This window comes from Hylobates moloch, unplaced genomic scaffold (assembly GCF_009828535.3).
Source record: "Hylobates moloch isolate HMO894 unplaced genomic scaffold, HMol_V3 SCAFFOLD_15, whole genome shotgun sequence".
In the NCBI taxonomy this organism is placed as follows: Eukaryota; Metazoa; Chordata; class Mammalia; order Primates; family Hylobatidae; genus Hylobates; species Hylobates moloch.
In genome coordinates, this window is record NW_026652290.1 from 7,246,909 (window position 1) to 7,262,272 (window position 15,364).

The window sequence follows — 15,364 nt, forward strand, 5'->3', positions numbered from 1 at the left end:
AAAGTGCTGGGATTACAAGCGTGAGCCACCGCGCCCGGCCCTGGGCTTCCTTAAAATCAACAACTTTGAGACACCATCAAGAGAGTAAAAAGGTAAGTTGCAGCCGGGCGCGGTGGCTCAAGCCTGTAATCCCAGCACTTTGGGAGGCTGAGGCGGGCGGATCACGAGGTCAGGAGATCGAGACCATCCTGGCTAACATGGTGAAACCCCGTCTCTACTAAAAACACAAAAAATTAGCCGGGCGTGTTGGCGGGCGCCTGTATTCCCAGCTACTCGGGAGGCTGAGGCAGGAGAATGGCGTGAACCCAGAAGGTGGAGGTTGCGGTGAGCCGAGATCGCGCCACTGCACTCCAGCCTGGGGGACAGAGAAAGACTCCGTCTCAAAAAAAAAAAAAAAAGGTAAGTTGCAGACGAATGTACTGTTCGCCTCGGTGTGTCTTAATAGATTCTGGACCAAGGTCTTCTGCCCAGAATATATCAAGAACTCCTACAAATTGACAAGAAAAAGATAAACAAACCAATTTTTAAAATGGGCAGTACATTTGAACAGGTACTTCACAGACCTGAAGCACACTGAAAGGGCTAAATGCAGTGAAAAACTGGTCAGCCTCATTAGTCACCAGGGAAATAAGCATTTAAACCATAATGAGATACCACTTCATACCTTCACAAAGGCTAAAATTATAGACTGACTATTCTTTATTTCTTTTTTCTTTTTTTGGAGACAGAGTCTCGCTCTGTTGCCCAGGCTGGAGTGCAGTGGCGCGATCTCGGCTTGCTGCAAACTCTGCCTCCTGGGTTCAAACGATTCTCCTGCCTCAGCCCCCAAGTAGCTGGAATTATAGGCATGCATCACCACGCCAGGTTAATTTTTGCATTTTTAGTAGAGATGAGGTTTTACCATGTTGGCCAGGCTGGTCTTGAACTCTTTTTTTTTTTTGAGACGGAGTCTCGCTCTGTCGCCCAGGCTGGAGTGCAGTGGTGCAATCTCGGCTCACTGCAAGCTCCGCCTCCCAGGTTCACGCCATTCTCCTGCCTCAGCCTCCCGAGTAGCTGGGACTACAGGCACCCGCCACCACGCCCGGCTAATTTTTTGTATTTTTAGTAGAGACGGGGTTTCACCCTGTTGGCCAGGATGGTCTCGATCTCCTGACCTTGTGATCCGCCCACCTCGGCCTCCCAAAGTGCTGGGATTACAGGCATGAGCCACTGCGCCCGGCCCTTGTGCATTTCTTTAGGGATGCCGTAACAAAGTTCCCCAATCAACACCGATGCAACACCAGGGCATTCCCTCACAGTCTGTAAAGCCAAGGCCTGGAATCAAGGCGTGGGCAGGATCTGCTCCTTCTGAAAGCTCTGAGGGAAAGTCCTTCCAGCACCTCTCCCCAGCTTCTGGGGACTGCAGCAACGCCCCCTGAGTATCTGTGTCTAGTCTCCCTCCGCCTCGCTCTTCTAAGGACACCTGTCATTGGATTTAGGACCCACCCAACTCCAAGATAATCTTTGTAAATGTCATTCATTAATTTGTAAATGTCACCTGAGATCAAGAGTTCAAGACCAGCCTGGCCAACGTGGTAAAACCTCGTCTCTACTAAAAATGCAAAAATTAGCCTGGCGTGGTGGTGCATGCCTGTAATTCCAGCTACTTGGGAGCCTGAGGCAGGAGAATCGTTTGAACCCAGGAGGCAGAGTTTGCAGCGAGCTGAGATCGCACCACTGCACACCAGCCTGGGCAACAGAGCGAGACTCTGTCTCTAAAAAAAGAAAAAATAAATAAAGAATAGTCAGTCTGTAATTAAATGTCATTAATTAATGACATTTACAAAGATTATTTTTCCAAAGAAGGTCCCTTTCATAGGATCTGGGTGGACACATCTTTTGGGTGCCACCATTCAACAAGCCCCAAACCAGAAATAACCCAAACGTCCATCAGTGGGAGGCTGGGTCAGCTTGCTGTGGTTTATTCCTACAATGGAATATAATTCAGCAACAAAGAGGAGCCACTGATGCGTGTGGCAACCCGGATGAATCTCCCAGGCATGATGCTGAACTCAAGCAGCAAGATAGGACCGAGGCCTGAGGAAGGTGAAGCTACCAAGTGGGCCTTAGCAGCAGACCCTGGTCAGGGCTTGGAGTGCTGGTTGAAGACCCAAGGGCTGCACGAGAATCTCACGGGTGAGACATGTGGAGCTTGCAGCCCAAAGACGGGAGCATTTATTTATTTATTTATTTTTGAGATGGAGTCTTGCTCTGTCACCCAGGCTGGAGTGCAGTGGCGCAATCTCGGCTCACTACAACCTCCGCCTCCTGGGTTCAAACAATTCTCCTGCCTCAGCCTCCTGAGTAGCTGGGATTACAGGCATGTGCCACCACGGCCAGCTAATTTTTTTCACCATATTGCCCAGGCTGGTCTTGAACTCCTGACCTCGTGATCCGCCCACTTTGGCCTCCCAAAGTACTGGATTACCGGCGTGAGCCACTGCGCCAGGCCGATGGGAGCATTTTACCGCCTGGATGTTGTACCTTGACTGAAAAGGGAACCCCAACCAAGCCTTGAAGCTGGGGTGGGTGCAATTTGAGTTTGGGGAGGGTGGTGAGCAGGTGCTGGTGGGGCTGGGGGAGTGGGTGGGGCTGGGGGATTCCGGGGGCGCTGGGGGAGTCGGGGGCTCTGCCTTTTGCAGCTTGGCCTCACGCACTCACTCCACATCTCTAAGCATCAGTTTCTCCATCTGTCAAATGGGCGACTGAGCCCCACCTCAGACACTGCAGAGAGTGCCAAGCCAGGCAACTTCTGGGGGGCTTAACGAGCATTCATCTTAGTCCATCTGCCCCGTGGGGAGAGCCCACTCCACAGGCAGGCAGCTGGGCCGGCCTCGAGGCAGGAGGCTGGAAGCAGCACTTGCAGGTGTGTGCCTGAGCAGGCCAGTGTGTGCTGATGCACGTGTGTGTTCACATGAGCACATGCATAAATATCTCAAGTGAAATTAACATCGGGAAGAGTCCACCAGAAATGAAATGACACACGTGGGCTGGCTCAGTATTTTTTTTTTTTTCAGATGGAGTTTCATTCTTGGTGCCCAGGCTGGAGTGCAATGGTGTGGTCTCGCCAGCCTCTGCCTCCCTGGTTCAAGCGATTCTCCGGCCTTGGCCACCCAAGTAGCTGGGATTACAGGTGCCCGCCACCACATCCAGCTAATTTTTTGTATTTTTAGTAGAGATGGGGTTTCTCCGTGTTGGTCAGGCTGGTCTCAAACTCCTGACCTCAGGTGATCCACCCGCCTCGGCCTCCCAAAGTAGTGGGATTACAGGCGTGAGCCACCACGCCAGGCCCCGGTCTTTTTTTTTTTTTTTTTTAAGAGAGAGTTTGCTCTGTCACCCAGGCTGGAGTGTAGGTGGCACAATCTCGGCTCACTGCAGCCTCCACTTCCCGGGTTCAAGCAATTCTCCCACCTCAGCCTCCCGAGTAGCTGGGATTACAGGCGCCCACCACCATGCCTGACTAATTTTTGTATTTCGGGGTTTCACCATGTTGGCCAGGCTGATCTCGAACTCCTGACCTCAGGTGATCCACCTGCCTCGGCCTCCCAAAGTACTGGGATTACAAGTGTGAGCCACCGTGCCCGGCCAAGACTCTCTTTGATGTCAGAAAAAATACTGAATGCCAGAATCTGGGCTCATGGTGTGTGGGCGGCTACACATCAGGGTTCAGCATGTATGCTGAGGGGTCTGCCTCGGCCCCTCCATTCCTGGGCCCAAGCAGATGCGGTAGCAGGTGGGGAGGGTCTCAGTTGCCTGTGTGGGCTTTCTGGCCCACCTCACTCTCCCCTCCACCCAGGATGGGGTGTTCTGCTGGGTCAGGGAGTCTCAGGGCTCCCAGGCAGTCTGAATGCTGGAACTTGGGCACCACTGCACTGGGTCCCCTCCCCAGGGCGCAGCAGGCCCCACATCATAGGGCACGCCCACCCTACCTCCCCCTCAACCCCAATCAGGCCAGGCCCTGCCTAGGACCCTTGGGGCTGCAGTTTCTCAGGGAACAGCACTGCCCAGAGCACCTCCCCTATGGCAGCCACTGCCCGCCCCGCCCTAGGCATCCCTCCCAGCGGCCCCGCAGGGGCATGAGGGTGGCAGCATGGCGGCAGGCTCCCTGTGCAGTGTGCTTCCTGCCAGGGAATTTGTAGGCCTCCTGCTGGCGTCACACATCCCTGACCCTCCCTGAGGGTCCTCCCAGGTTTCCCAGGCCTGGGGCAGGGGGCAGAGCAGCAGGAGACAGGAGTGGTGATCCACCAGGCAAGGGGCTGGGCTGACGAAGGCATCCTCTGGGATCCCTGGCCAGGCTGGGGCCAGGAATGGGAGAGGCTCGGGGGGATGCTGGGGCAGAGCCCGGGAGCTGGAGGGGAAGCAGGCGGGGAGAGAGCAGAGCCCCGCTGAAGGGAGCCACAGTGAGCCCTGGGCACAGGTGGGACAGTCCTCGAGTCCTCCTTGGCCAGGAGACTCCCAGGAGGGATGGCAAGAAGGCAGGAGTGGGCTGCCAGGGGCCTGCGGAGCCCACCCACATCTGCCAGGCACCGCCTGTATGACAGGCCAGCTCTCAGCGTGGTTGAGGTCCCAGGTCTCTCCAGCGCCCAGCAACGCCCAGGTCCCAGACAGGATAGGTTCCTGCCTCCCTCTTACCATCAGGACCTGCTGGGCATCTGAGCTGCCTGGGGTGTCACGGGTGAGCCAGCAGTGGCAGGTGGGAGGTGACATGTCATGGGTGAATCAGCAGTGGTGGGTGGAGGTGTTGAGCCAGTCCTGGGCGGCGTATGGCTGGATGGGAGGTGTCCCAGGCCACACTTCGAAAAGGACAAATGGACTGGGTCGCTGCCCTGGAGCTCATAACATGCACCTGGCTGTGTCCCCCCGCTCCCCACCCCTCCACCCCCCTGCTCCCCCCACCCCTCTGTTCCCCTCTGCCTCCCCTCACATCCTCCCCACTCTCCCACATCCCCCCAGCTCCCCCCCGCTCTCCCCACCCCCTCCCGGCCACCCCCCTCCTCCCGCTCCACCCCACCCCCCCTGCTCCCCTCCACTCCCCCATCCCCCCCCGCTCTCCCCCCACTCCCTACCCCCACTCCCACTACTCCTCACTCCCACTCTCCACCCCCCACGCCCCAGGCAAGCCTCAGGGGTGGTGGCTGTGACTGCAGGAGCAGAGCCAGAAGAGCTGGCGGAGACCAAACCTGGTCATCCTTCACAGGCTGTGTGGCCATGGGCAAGTCACTCTACCTCTCTGGGTCCCGGTCTCCACATTTTCAGAGTAGGGGCAGTTTCTCTGTGCCCTGAAAGTGGCTGGGAGTCTAGGTCAGGTGACAGCTCAGGGCAAGTTCTCAAGGGCCCAGAAGCATCTGGGGTGCAGGGGAGGCTCCAGGATCCCCAGTTTCCTACCTTTAAATGAGGTGACTCGAGACCCTCTGAGATGAAGGGACCCTAGACGTTGATCATTTTGACCTCCCATCTCTAGGAGCACGTCCACAGTCTGCCGTTCCTTCCAGAAAGGAAAAAGGAGAACTCACACCAAGGTCTCCCTTGTTTAGCTAGGGGGGTGGGAATCGGGTCCGAGGGCAGCCAGGAAACATGAGCATGTTCGTCATGGAGGGCAGGGGCTGCAACGGGCGGCCGGGCAGGGTGAGCCCATGGTCAGCACCAGCGGCGAGCTGTCATCTCCCTGTGCCTCAGTTCCCTTCTCTATAAAACAGAACTCTGCATCCCCCCCACCCCATGCCGAGGTGCTGGGCAAACCTGCGAAGGTGCTGGTGCCCGGCCACCCTCAGTCAAGGTGGCAAGAACCCCTCGGTGAGTGGACGTGGCCCCGCAGGGATGTAGGGGATGAGGCAGAACCCAGGGCTCCCCGAGTTCCAGGTCCACGCTCCCCTGCACGCGGGCCCACCGCCGCCGTTTCCAGAGAGAAAAAGAAATTTCTGTCTAAAGCCAGTCAGAACGCCCCCAGACTCCACACTGGTGATATCCGAATCCCCCCGGACACCAATGTGGCCTCAGTCCTTCCTCCCAGCCGGTTCGCTCAGCCCTTGCTCCCTGCCGGCCCCCAGGTCCTGGTCCTTCTGCCACAGGCTAGCAGGCGCCCCACAGCCCGATGGCGGCTCAGACGGAGACTGGGGTACTGGATCTCCTGGGGGTAACATCACAGCCACACCCTCCGCCGGGCTGGGGACAGCTGCCCACGGGCTGGGCCAGGCCAGTGCTGGGATTATGTCTGGAGCCACCTAACAAAGGACCACAAATGGGGCAGCTGCAAACAACAGAAGTTTATTCTGTCCCGGTCCTGGTGTCCAGAACCAAAATCGAGCTGTCGGCAGGACTGTCCTCTCTCCGCAGGCTGCAGGGGAGGTTCTTCCCACCTCTTCTGGTGTTTGGTGGCCCCAGGCATCCCGTGGACATGGCCGTGTCACTCCCGTCTCTGCCTCATCTCCACGTGGCCTCTCTCGCCTCCATCTCAAATCTCCCCCGACCTCTGTCTTCTAAGGGCCCAGATCCATGTGAGTCCCGGGCCCCGCTGCCTCCTGAGACCAAGGAGCATTTCCCTCTCTGGCGATGGGCATGGGAGCTCCTGGCAGGATGGCGACCATCCGGCGGGTCGGCAGAGGAGGCAGCTGCTGCACCCTCGGCGCCGGCTCTCAGGGATGGCTGGGCTGTTAGGCCCGAGCTAGACCTGCTGCCGCCGTGTGGAGAAGAGGTGGCCCCAGGAGCCCACTGTCTCGGGTGTGGGCCATCTCCAAGCCTGTGCCTGTCCCCATCACACACCAGGCAGTCCCCACCAGCGCCCACATCCTCACCAGGGCTCTCCACGGCCCCTCCTCTGGTCCCCACCCATGTGTCAGCTCCTCACAGTTCCAAGGGGCCACCCAGCATCCCCGGGGCCCAAGCCCTTGGAGGATGTGGTCTGGGAGGGTGGGACAGACACCTCTTCCCCAGGCCTGCCTCTGATGTGTCACCCAAACCTTTAAACTTTGCACCTCAGGTTTATTTATTTATTTATTTTTATTTTTTTGAGACAGACTCGCTCTGTCGCCCAGGCTGCAGGCTGTGGGGTGTGGTGCTGTCTCGGCTCACTGTAACCTCCACCTCCCAGGTTCAAGCGATTCTCCTGCCTCAGCCTCCTGAGTAGCTGGGACTACAGGTGCGCGGCACCACACCCAGCTAATTTTTGTATTTTTAGTAGAGATGGGGTTTCACCACGTTGGCCAGGCTGGCCTCGAACTCCTGACCTGAAGTGATCCACCCACCTCAGCCTCCCAAAGTGCTGGGATTACAGGCATGAGCCAATACACCTGGTGGGACCTCAGGTCTATAATCATCTAAATCACCCAACAGGGGGAGGCAGCAAGACCTGGGCAGCGAGGGCCAGGCAGGAGGGCCATCTGCCTGCCCCTGCCTGTCCCCTCCCCACCCCCAGCTCTCCCAGACACTACAGCCTGGGGCAGCCCCTCCCCCAGGGCCCCACCCTCAGCCTCCTGTGCAGGTGAGCAGGAGCAGGCAGGCTCACTGGAGCCAGATGACGGAGCTGGAGCCCCTGCCCCACCCCACCTGCATTTGAGGGGTGGGCTCTGCTTCTGGCCATGGGGGAGGACAGACCCTCACACTCCACAAAGCCTGCCCCTTGGCTGCTCGGCTGTCTGGGCCAATTCTGGTTGTCCTGAACCAGAGGCCACCAAGGGCCCCCGTGGAGGCTCAGAACCAAAATCCCACATTCTCGGAGGTTCTTGGGGTCCTCAGGGTTGGGTAGTGCAGCAGCATGCAGGCTGGGAGGGAAGTCTGGGATCAAATCCTGGCTCCCCTTCTTCCCGTTTGGTGGCCTTGATGGGGAGTGAGGGCTTCCTGGTGACTGAGCCTTGCTTTCCTCGTGTGTCCTGGGCTCGGAGAAGTCCTTTCTGGAGGAAGGAGGGTCCCCTCCTCTTGGTCAGGGCGGGGAGGAAATGTGCCCCAAGGAGGGATGGCAGCGCCCACTGTGCCCATTTCCTCTTCCCCCCACCCTGGGCTCCTTCTCTGATTCCGTGTTGGGGACTCTTTCCTGCCCCTCAGAGTCCGAGGCTTCTAGGCCTGCGCTGTTCATACCTTGACCCCACCCCAGCCCCCATGTTTGCAAGCCCGTGTCCCCTGGAGCCGCTTGTCACACAGGACCCTCTCCTGTGGAGTCCCCGGGCTCCACTCGCCCCCACGGGGTTTCCAGCTTGCAGCCCGGGGTCCTGGGACAGGTGCAGGGAGGCAAGTGGCCCCCAGCCCACGGAGCCACATCATGCAGAAAATTCGGCAAAACCCAGCTTCCTCCGAGTGAGGCAGCTGTCCCAGGGCGAGCTTGGTGAGGGCAGTTGCCCCGCTGCCCCTTGGCCATGGCAAGGTTAGGCTGTAGCGTGGGCAAGACTCAGAGGTGCAGAAATCGGAAGGGGGGTCCAAAAGGGGGTCCAGCCCTGCCCAGGAGCCTCATCACCTGGTGGCTCATCACCCCCACACTGGGCGAGCTGCCCCCCCTCCAGGGCAGGGCTCCAAACTGCTGTGGGGGAGGCTGGCCTCAGCTGGGTGTCTGGGGGCCTGGGCCCATTTGCCTGGACGCTGCGGGCACCCTGCTCCTCTGGCTCCCCGGGGTCCTGGGCCTCTCACGGGCAGGAATGCCGTCTGTGCCATCTGGCCAGGGCTCCCCTCACTGTGCACCCTGGCGTTTTGAGGCATGGGAAGGCGTTCAAGGCTGGTTTGTTTCCCCGTCAAGCCCTAAGTGGAGTGCAACCGGAGGCTGGCCAGTGGCTCCCCGGGCACCTAGGGGAGGCTGTGGGCAAACTGAGGCAGTCCAGAGCCTACAATCACTCCAGGGGCCTGTGGGGCAGGGACAGGGCTGAGGGGGCCTGGCACCCTGTGGGTTCCCCAGCGGTGTGGCTGGGGACATGGGGACAGAGCCCACCTCGCAGCCTGTGATCTCTGGGCCTGGACATTTGTTTGGAGTAGTGTTCATTGGTTTGTTTTGTTTTCTTTTTTTTGAGACGGAGTCTTTCTCTGTCGCCCAGGCTGGAGTGCAGTGGCGCCATCTCAGCTCACTGCAAGCTCCACCTCCTGGGTTCGAGTGATTCTCGTGCCTCAGCCTCCCAAGTAGCTGGGACTACAGGTGCCCACCACCACGCCTGGCTAATTTTTGTATTCTTAGTAGAGACGCAGTTTCACCAAGTTGGCCAGGCTGGTCTGGGACTCCCGGCCTCAGGTGATCCACCCGCCTCAGCCTCCCAAAGTGCTGAGTGGGTCACAGGTGTGACCCACCATGCCCGGCCTGTTTTGTTTTCTGATTGCAAAATGAATACATTTCAAAAGGGAAATTTGAAAAATATAGAAAATCCTAAAAAAGAGAATAAAACCCACCCGTCAACCCATCATACTATACCCAGGTGCACTACCTCCAGCTTCCGGGTCCCCCAACCTCAGCCAAAGGTCTCCACATACTTCTCCCTTCTGTAATTGGGTCTTCCCGAGGGAGCTGGGGCCTGGGTGGATGGATGCCCAGGGTGGGGGCTACCTCCTCTGGACTACCAAGACCTCCCCAGCAATGTGGTGCATGCTGGAGCCAGACCAGGACTGGGGTGTACTCACCATGAGCTTCTGTTGCCATCTGGGCCTGGGCTGGGAGCAGGAATCTCTAGGGAAGGCCAAGCATGTCAGAGTCATCGGGATCAGGGCCACCCTCTCCATCCCCCAGTGTCTGCAGCCATTTTCATAGGAAAAAAACTGGGTTTAACAAAGCTGTTCCAGACCTCGGGACCTGAAACTGATTTCCACCCTTCCGTGTGGCCCTAAGGCTTCCAGGCACGAGGTGCATAGCTCGGGGAAGACAGTGCCTCTGACACTCATTTAAGAGTTAACTGAGGCCAAAAAGCCACTCTGCACGCCCCTCTTGTTCAGAGGCCCACTGATTCCCTGGTCCCATGGTCACCACGGGGTATGGGTGCAGACAAAGCCGTGTTCATGGAAGCTCCGGGCCTTATGACAGTGGCACAAGGACCCCATTCTCTGCTGTCCCCAGCTGCATCCCCTCCCCCAGCTGGCCTGACATCAGAGACAGCGGGTCAGACATCCCGGGATCCCCCACTCCCACCCCAGGGCGCAGGCTCAGCTGCTGGGGCTCAGGGAAATTCACAAGGGGGCCTGTGCTGGGGAGAAGGGGGTGGATGAGCTGCCTGAGTGGTGCAGACAGCTGCAGCTTGGCCCAGCAAGTCTTCAGCGGGAAGCTGCCTGCATTTTTACAACTGATTTTTGAACCTGAAAGTGGAGGTTCACATCCAGCCTGTTCAACGTAATCTTGTTGGTTCCAGTCCAACGTGACCTTTTGGAATCTCGTTTCCAGACTTTTGCCATATATTAGCAGTTCCCCCCTGCTGCAGGCTGCGATCTGCGTTGCTGGGGCCTCATCCCAGAGAAACAGGCTGGCCAGGAGCATTCGGAGGGGTTTCCCAGGGAGAGCTGGACCCTGACACATCTTTCGGTGGGTGCTGTGGCCAAGACGTCCAATGGCTGGTCATGAGGCCCATTTTGTTCTGCTCCTGGTCTACAAGGTAGAAGTCGGGATGCATCATGTCTGCCCCAGCCATGAGCCTTAGGGTTGTCCCAGGCCCAAAAGCCAGCCAACCCTAGTACTAGTTTTCCAGAAGAATCCAGAGCCTGCGCACCCAGGCCCTCAGTGTGAACAAGGGCACGTTATTTGCTCGCACAGTCTCCTTCTGCTCATCTGTAAAATGGGCATGGCCACCATGCCCTCTGTGTCCCAGGCTATCTAGAGGGTTGAGCAGGCAGGGTAGGATCTGGTACCCACGATGCCCCCGATGCCCACGCAGGCCAGAGAGGGGAGGAATGGAGTTGGCTGAGGCCTGGCCCTCCAATGCCCTCTCTGGGCTCTGAACCAGGGTTCTGTCCGTCCCCCGGGGCTGCCTCCCACAGGCCAGGGCTCCTTTATTCTCCCTGTTGAGCACCTGGGGCGTGGGGATGACAGCATCATTTCCCCAAGCAGCCCCCACAGGGCTCCCTGGATTCTTCTCTGAGAAGCACATGCGCCGGCCCTGGTCTTGGCTCCGTGTACCCCAGCACCACAGGACAAGTGCAACAAGACTAAGGCCTGCAGGGCCGCGGCAAGTGCCCGGAGGGGTGGAGGAGGGGGTAGGGGGTATGCCGGCGCCCGGCAGTGTCGCTGTCCCCGCGCCACCGCCCCCCCTCGCCCCCCCGGCGTGACCTTCCCTGCCGCGCGGACAAAGGCCAGCAGAGCAGGCGGCGCTTTTAAGGACGCGGCGGCGCGGCGGGTTCGGTGCCAGGAGGCGCCGGGGGGCGGAGGGAGCGGGCGCTCGAGGCCAGAGGAGCGACCCCCGGCAGCCACCCAGGCGCGCCCCGCTGGTCACTCGCTCTCTGCTCCCACTTGCGCCGGCCGGGGGCGGGGCGCGGCGGCGAGGGTGGGGGCTGGGCAGCCGGGGTCCTCCCTCCCTCGCTGTGCTGGAGGCAGCGGGGCGCTCCCCGGAGCTGGGGCGCGGAAGGAGGGCCGAGGGCGCGTCGGAGTCTCATCTGGCCTGGGCCCTCCGAGCCGGAGCGACCCGGTTGCGGGGCCCCACTCTGCCTGGCCGCCCCCTGGGCGCGTGGAACGGGAGCCGAGGTTCCGCCCGAAATGCGGCCGGCGAAGGGGTGCGGTCCGGTGGGGTCGCGCGCCCCCAGCACTCGGCCTGGGCTCCGGAATCTGGGAGAAGCCTCCAGCACGGGCTCCCGAGCGCACAAACTCGGGGACGCCCTTCCTCCCGTCCCTGATCCCCTCCCCGAAAAGCGAGGGGGACGGGCCTGGTGGGAAAGGGATTCGGTTTCGCTCCGCTCTCGTCAATTTTCTGTTTAATGTCACCGGGCCCCACTGTGGGAGTAGGAAGCGCGTCACCCGGGCCATAAATTTGCGGTGATGGCGCCTCCGGCCGCCTCCCCAGACAGAGGGACAGGGCTGACTCCGGAGCAGGTGGGGCCGCCAGGACTCGACCCCCGCGGTAGGCGCTGCGCGGCTTCTCCCGACGCGGGTCCCGGGCGCGCTCGGCCGCCCATCTCGCCGCGGGATTTCCAAAGGGCTTTTGTTCCGGGCTTGGATGTAGAGGCTTTGATTTTTTTACCACCCGCCTCAGGAGACTTTTTGCTTGGAAAAGTCTTGCTATTAAAAACAAAAACCAATCAATTCCGGAGGGAAGAAAATGCCTCCAGTGTGTGTCTGCGCTTCCCCCGGGCCGAAGACGGTAGTCGGGGCTGCGTATTGCCCGGACCCGGGGTAGGGGAGGCGCAGAGACCCGGCCCTAATAGACTTCGCTCGGAAAGGCCCCGGCGGAAGTGGCCGGGAGAGCGGGCGGCTGCGTGGGTCTGGGCCCTGGCCTGGCTCCTCCGGCCTTCCTGCCATGGCTGTTTGGAAAGGGATTTCTGGGGACTCTCCCTTTGGGGGCACTTTCCCCGAAACCCCTCTCCCACCTAGGGAATCACCCCTGCAGCGGGTACCGATGCTTCATGAATTGAGATGGAATAGTATTTGTGCAGGCCAGAAAAAAAAATGAATCTATTGAATGATTTTTAATTTAATGGATCAACTGTCCTGTTAACAAAAGAGGCGGTGGCCGTGTTTGGAGCCAGGAGGGAGGCAGCAGTCAGGTAGTCCAGGGGCTGGAGGTGAGGGCTTTGCCGCAGGCCCATGCAGCTCTGTGAGAACTCCAAGGAATAACTTACTGTAGGGCTATAAATGCTGAAGGTAACCAAGCCAAGGACTCCAGTGCCCCCAGAAGTCGCGGGGGAGAGACAGTCTGTCCCCTCTGGTCCAGCCCAGGGAGGGCCTGCAGCCTCCCCATGGGAGCCATGGCCAAGAGGGAGAAAAGTCCGCAGGGCTGGAGGGCAGGTGGGCACATCTCAGGGGTGGGGTGTGGGGGTTTGTGGGCCAGGACCCACCCGAGAGCTGGGTCTGGGAGGTGCGTGGGAGCCCAGAGCGACCTGGTGTGTGCCCTGCGGGATGCCCTGAGGCCTCCTGCTTGTGTTGGCAGCACCCGCCCTTGGGAGCCCTCAGCTGGGGCCACGATGCTGGCAGGGTGAGGCCTGGCAGGGTCTGGGGATTTTGGAGGGTGGGGGCTAAAGGAACCCCTGGTGGAAGCTGCCTTCATGGTTCCTGCCTGCCTTGAGGATGGGTGATAAGGGGCTGGGCCCTGCCCTCGTGTTGCCTGGGCTCTGTAACTGAGGCTCAGAGGACCAGGTGGGCTTGAGTGGGAGACCTAAATGCTCCACGGTCCTGTAGGTCTCAGCTGGCCTGGCCCCACCACCCAGCCCGCACCCTTCCCCTAGGGCCCTCTCACCGGTGTGAGAATAGGCCTGGGGAAGTCTGGGCCCGGGAGGCCCCCTGACCCCCACTGTCCAGACACCCTGACAGCAACACGTGTAAACACAGCCAAACAGTGGAGACAGGCAGCCCTGCCGCCCCTCCGCCCCTGCAGCCAGGCCTGGTCTGGCAGGGAGTGGAGGCAGGTGTCCTTGCAGGGAGGGCCCGAAGCCAGGCTCTGCCTTGGAGGATGCTCCCGGAAGGACCACATAAGCAGTGCCCTCATTTGGATTGGTTCTGCCTGAGCATTGTCCCCAGGCAGGGCAGTTTCAGCCACTAGGCCCTCCCAACCCCCATCTGTCTGATCTGGGCTTTCTCTCCCGGGTCTGGCTTCCTGTCCTCATCCTCGTGGGCAGGAAGCCTGAGGGCTGTTTGGGGTCAACCTCCTGTGGGGAAAACCGATTACTCTTTATTCCAGCGGATCCCCAAAGCGCATCCCTTGGCCCAGAGATTCCCAGAGAACCCTGCCCCTCCAGGTCCACCCCCAGACTGACTGCCTGTGGGGAAGGAGCCGGCCTTTAGGGAAGGCAGCCTGGCATGGTGGAGATTCCCAGGGCTCCTGGGTCTTTCTCCAGCCCTCCAGCCGCAGAGGAGGTGACAGTGACCAGGAGGCTGGAGGGGCAGCAGAACAATGGTGAGTGGAGGGGGGGCTGAGAGGCTCCCTTCTCAGCCTGGGGGTCCCTGGCAACTCCCACCTTCCTTGATCCCCTCTAATAATTGCAACAATCACACTGTCACTAATAAAAAGGCAGGGGAAACCAGGCAAAGGGGCGCTTCTGCCCTTTATGAAAATCACTTTAATTTAACCCAGATGGGTCTCGTTGATAACCTCATACAACGAGCACCCTGAATTATACTTTCCGTGAGAACACACTGGTTATATTTAGCCACAAATTATGACTCTGTGTTTAACAAGCAACTTTGAGAGTGGAAAGGGGGCCGGGCAGCCTCCTGACCTGGTTGGACAAAACCGGCAACTGCAGCAATGGAGCCCCCTTCGCTGGAGGGGACGCCCACAAAGCCGTGCCACGGGCTTCTGAGTCTCTCTCCTCTGCTGCTCTCGTTTCTTTAAAACACTTACAACCTCATCCCGAGGTCTGTCGAGGAGACTGTGGCCTGCAGGTACAACCTGAGCCTCCCCCAGGATTCCTGGGACTTCTGCCTTCCCACACCCCCAACCTGGCTCCCTGCTTGGGCTGGAGCCGGAGACCTTCTGGGAGTGCCCAAGGAGGGAGAGCCCAGGGCGCCGGGCTGGGGGCCGTGTGTGCCTGGAGGACAATCCTCCTACCCAGGTCTGGCCCCTGACAACTCTTGCTCCTCTGTGGCCTGCCTCAGCCCCCTTACCCTGGGCCTCAGCCCAGGCCTGGTTGGGAGGGGGCAGGCGATGGGGACAGGGGTGCGAGTGCTCCCTCCATGCAGCCCCCTCCCCTGCCACCTCATCCTCTGAGTCCTGATAAATAATGAAGGGGCTGTGACTGGAAGCTTCGTTTTCAGTGGGGGCAGCCCCCTTCCCTTCGGAGCCTTCGCCGTCCTCTTCCCCTCCGCAACAGTTCTGCTCCTACGAAGGGTAAGCCCCCAAAGGTAGAAGCTGTGGCAGAGAAAAGGCTGTCCCCCACTCCAAGGCACAGACCCCGGGGCTTCCCGATCCTCCTCAGAGCCAGAGGCCACACCACTGAGCAGGGGAGGTGAGGGGGGAACACATGGACCTTTCCCCCACAGCCTGTTCCCTCCAGGCACCAGGCAAGGCCCTCATGAAAAGGACTCGCCCCAGTCGATAGCAGAGGGGCTAATACAGGCAGATGGGTGGGGTGGGGTGGGGGGTCAGGACCTCTTCCGGGAAGGAGTGGGATTGTTCCTAACCCCCCGCCTCCAGCTGTCCTCTGGAACACTGATTCTGGGGTGGGGGTGAGCTGCTGCTGCCCTCCGGTTGAGGGAGGTCTCTGGGCTGTGAACCATCTTAGGCCTCCCACC

The 15,364-nt window shown here is 59.8% G+C and overlaps 1 pseudogene; it reads right to left on the minus strand.

Annotated features, from left to right (window-relative positions):
• Nucleotides 1–2,113: 2,113 nt before the first annotated feature.
• Nucleotides 2,114–4,876, minus strand: LOC116483788 (uncharacterized; annotated as a pseudogene).
• Nucleotides 4,877–15,364: the final 10,488 nt, after the last annotated feature.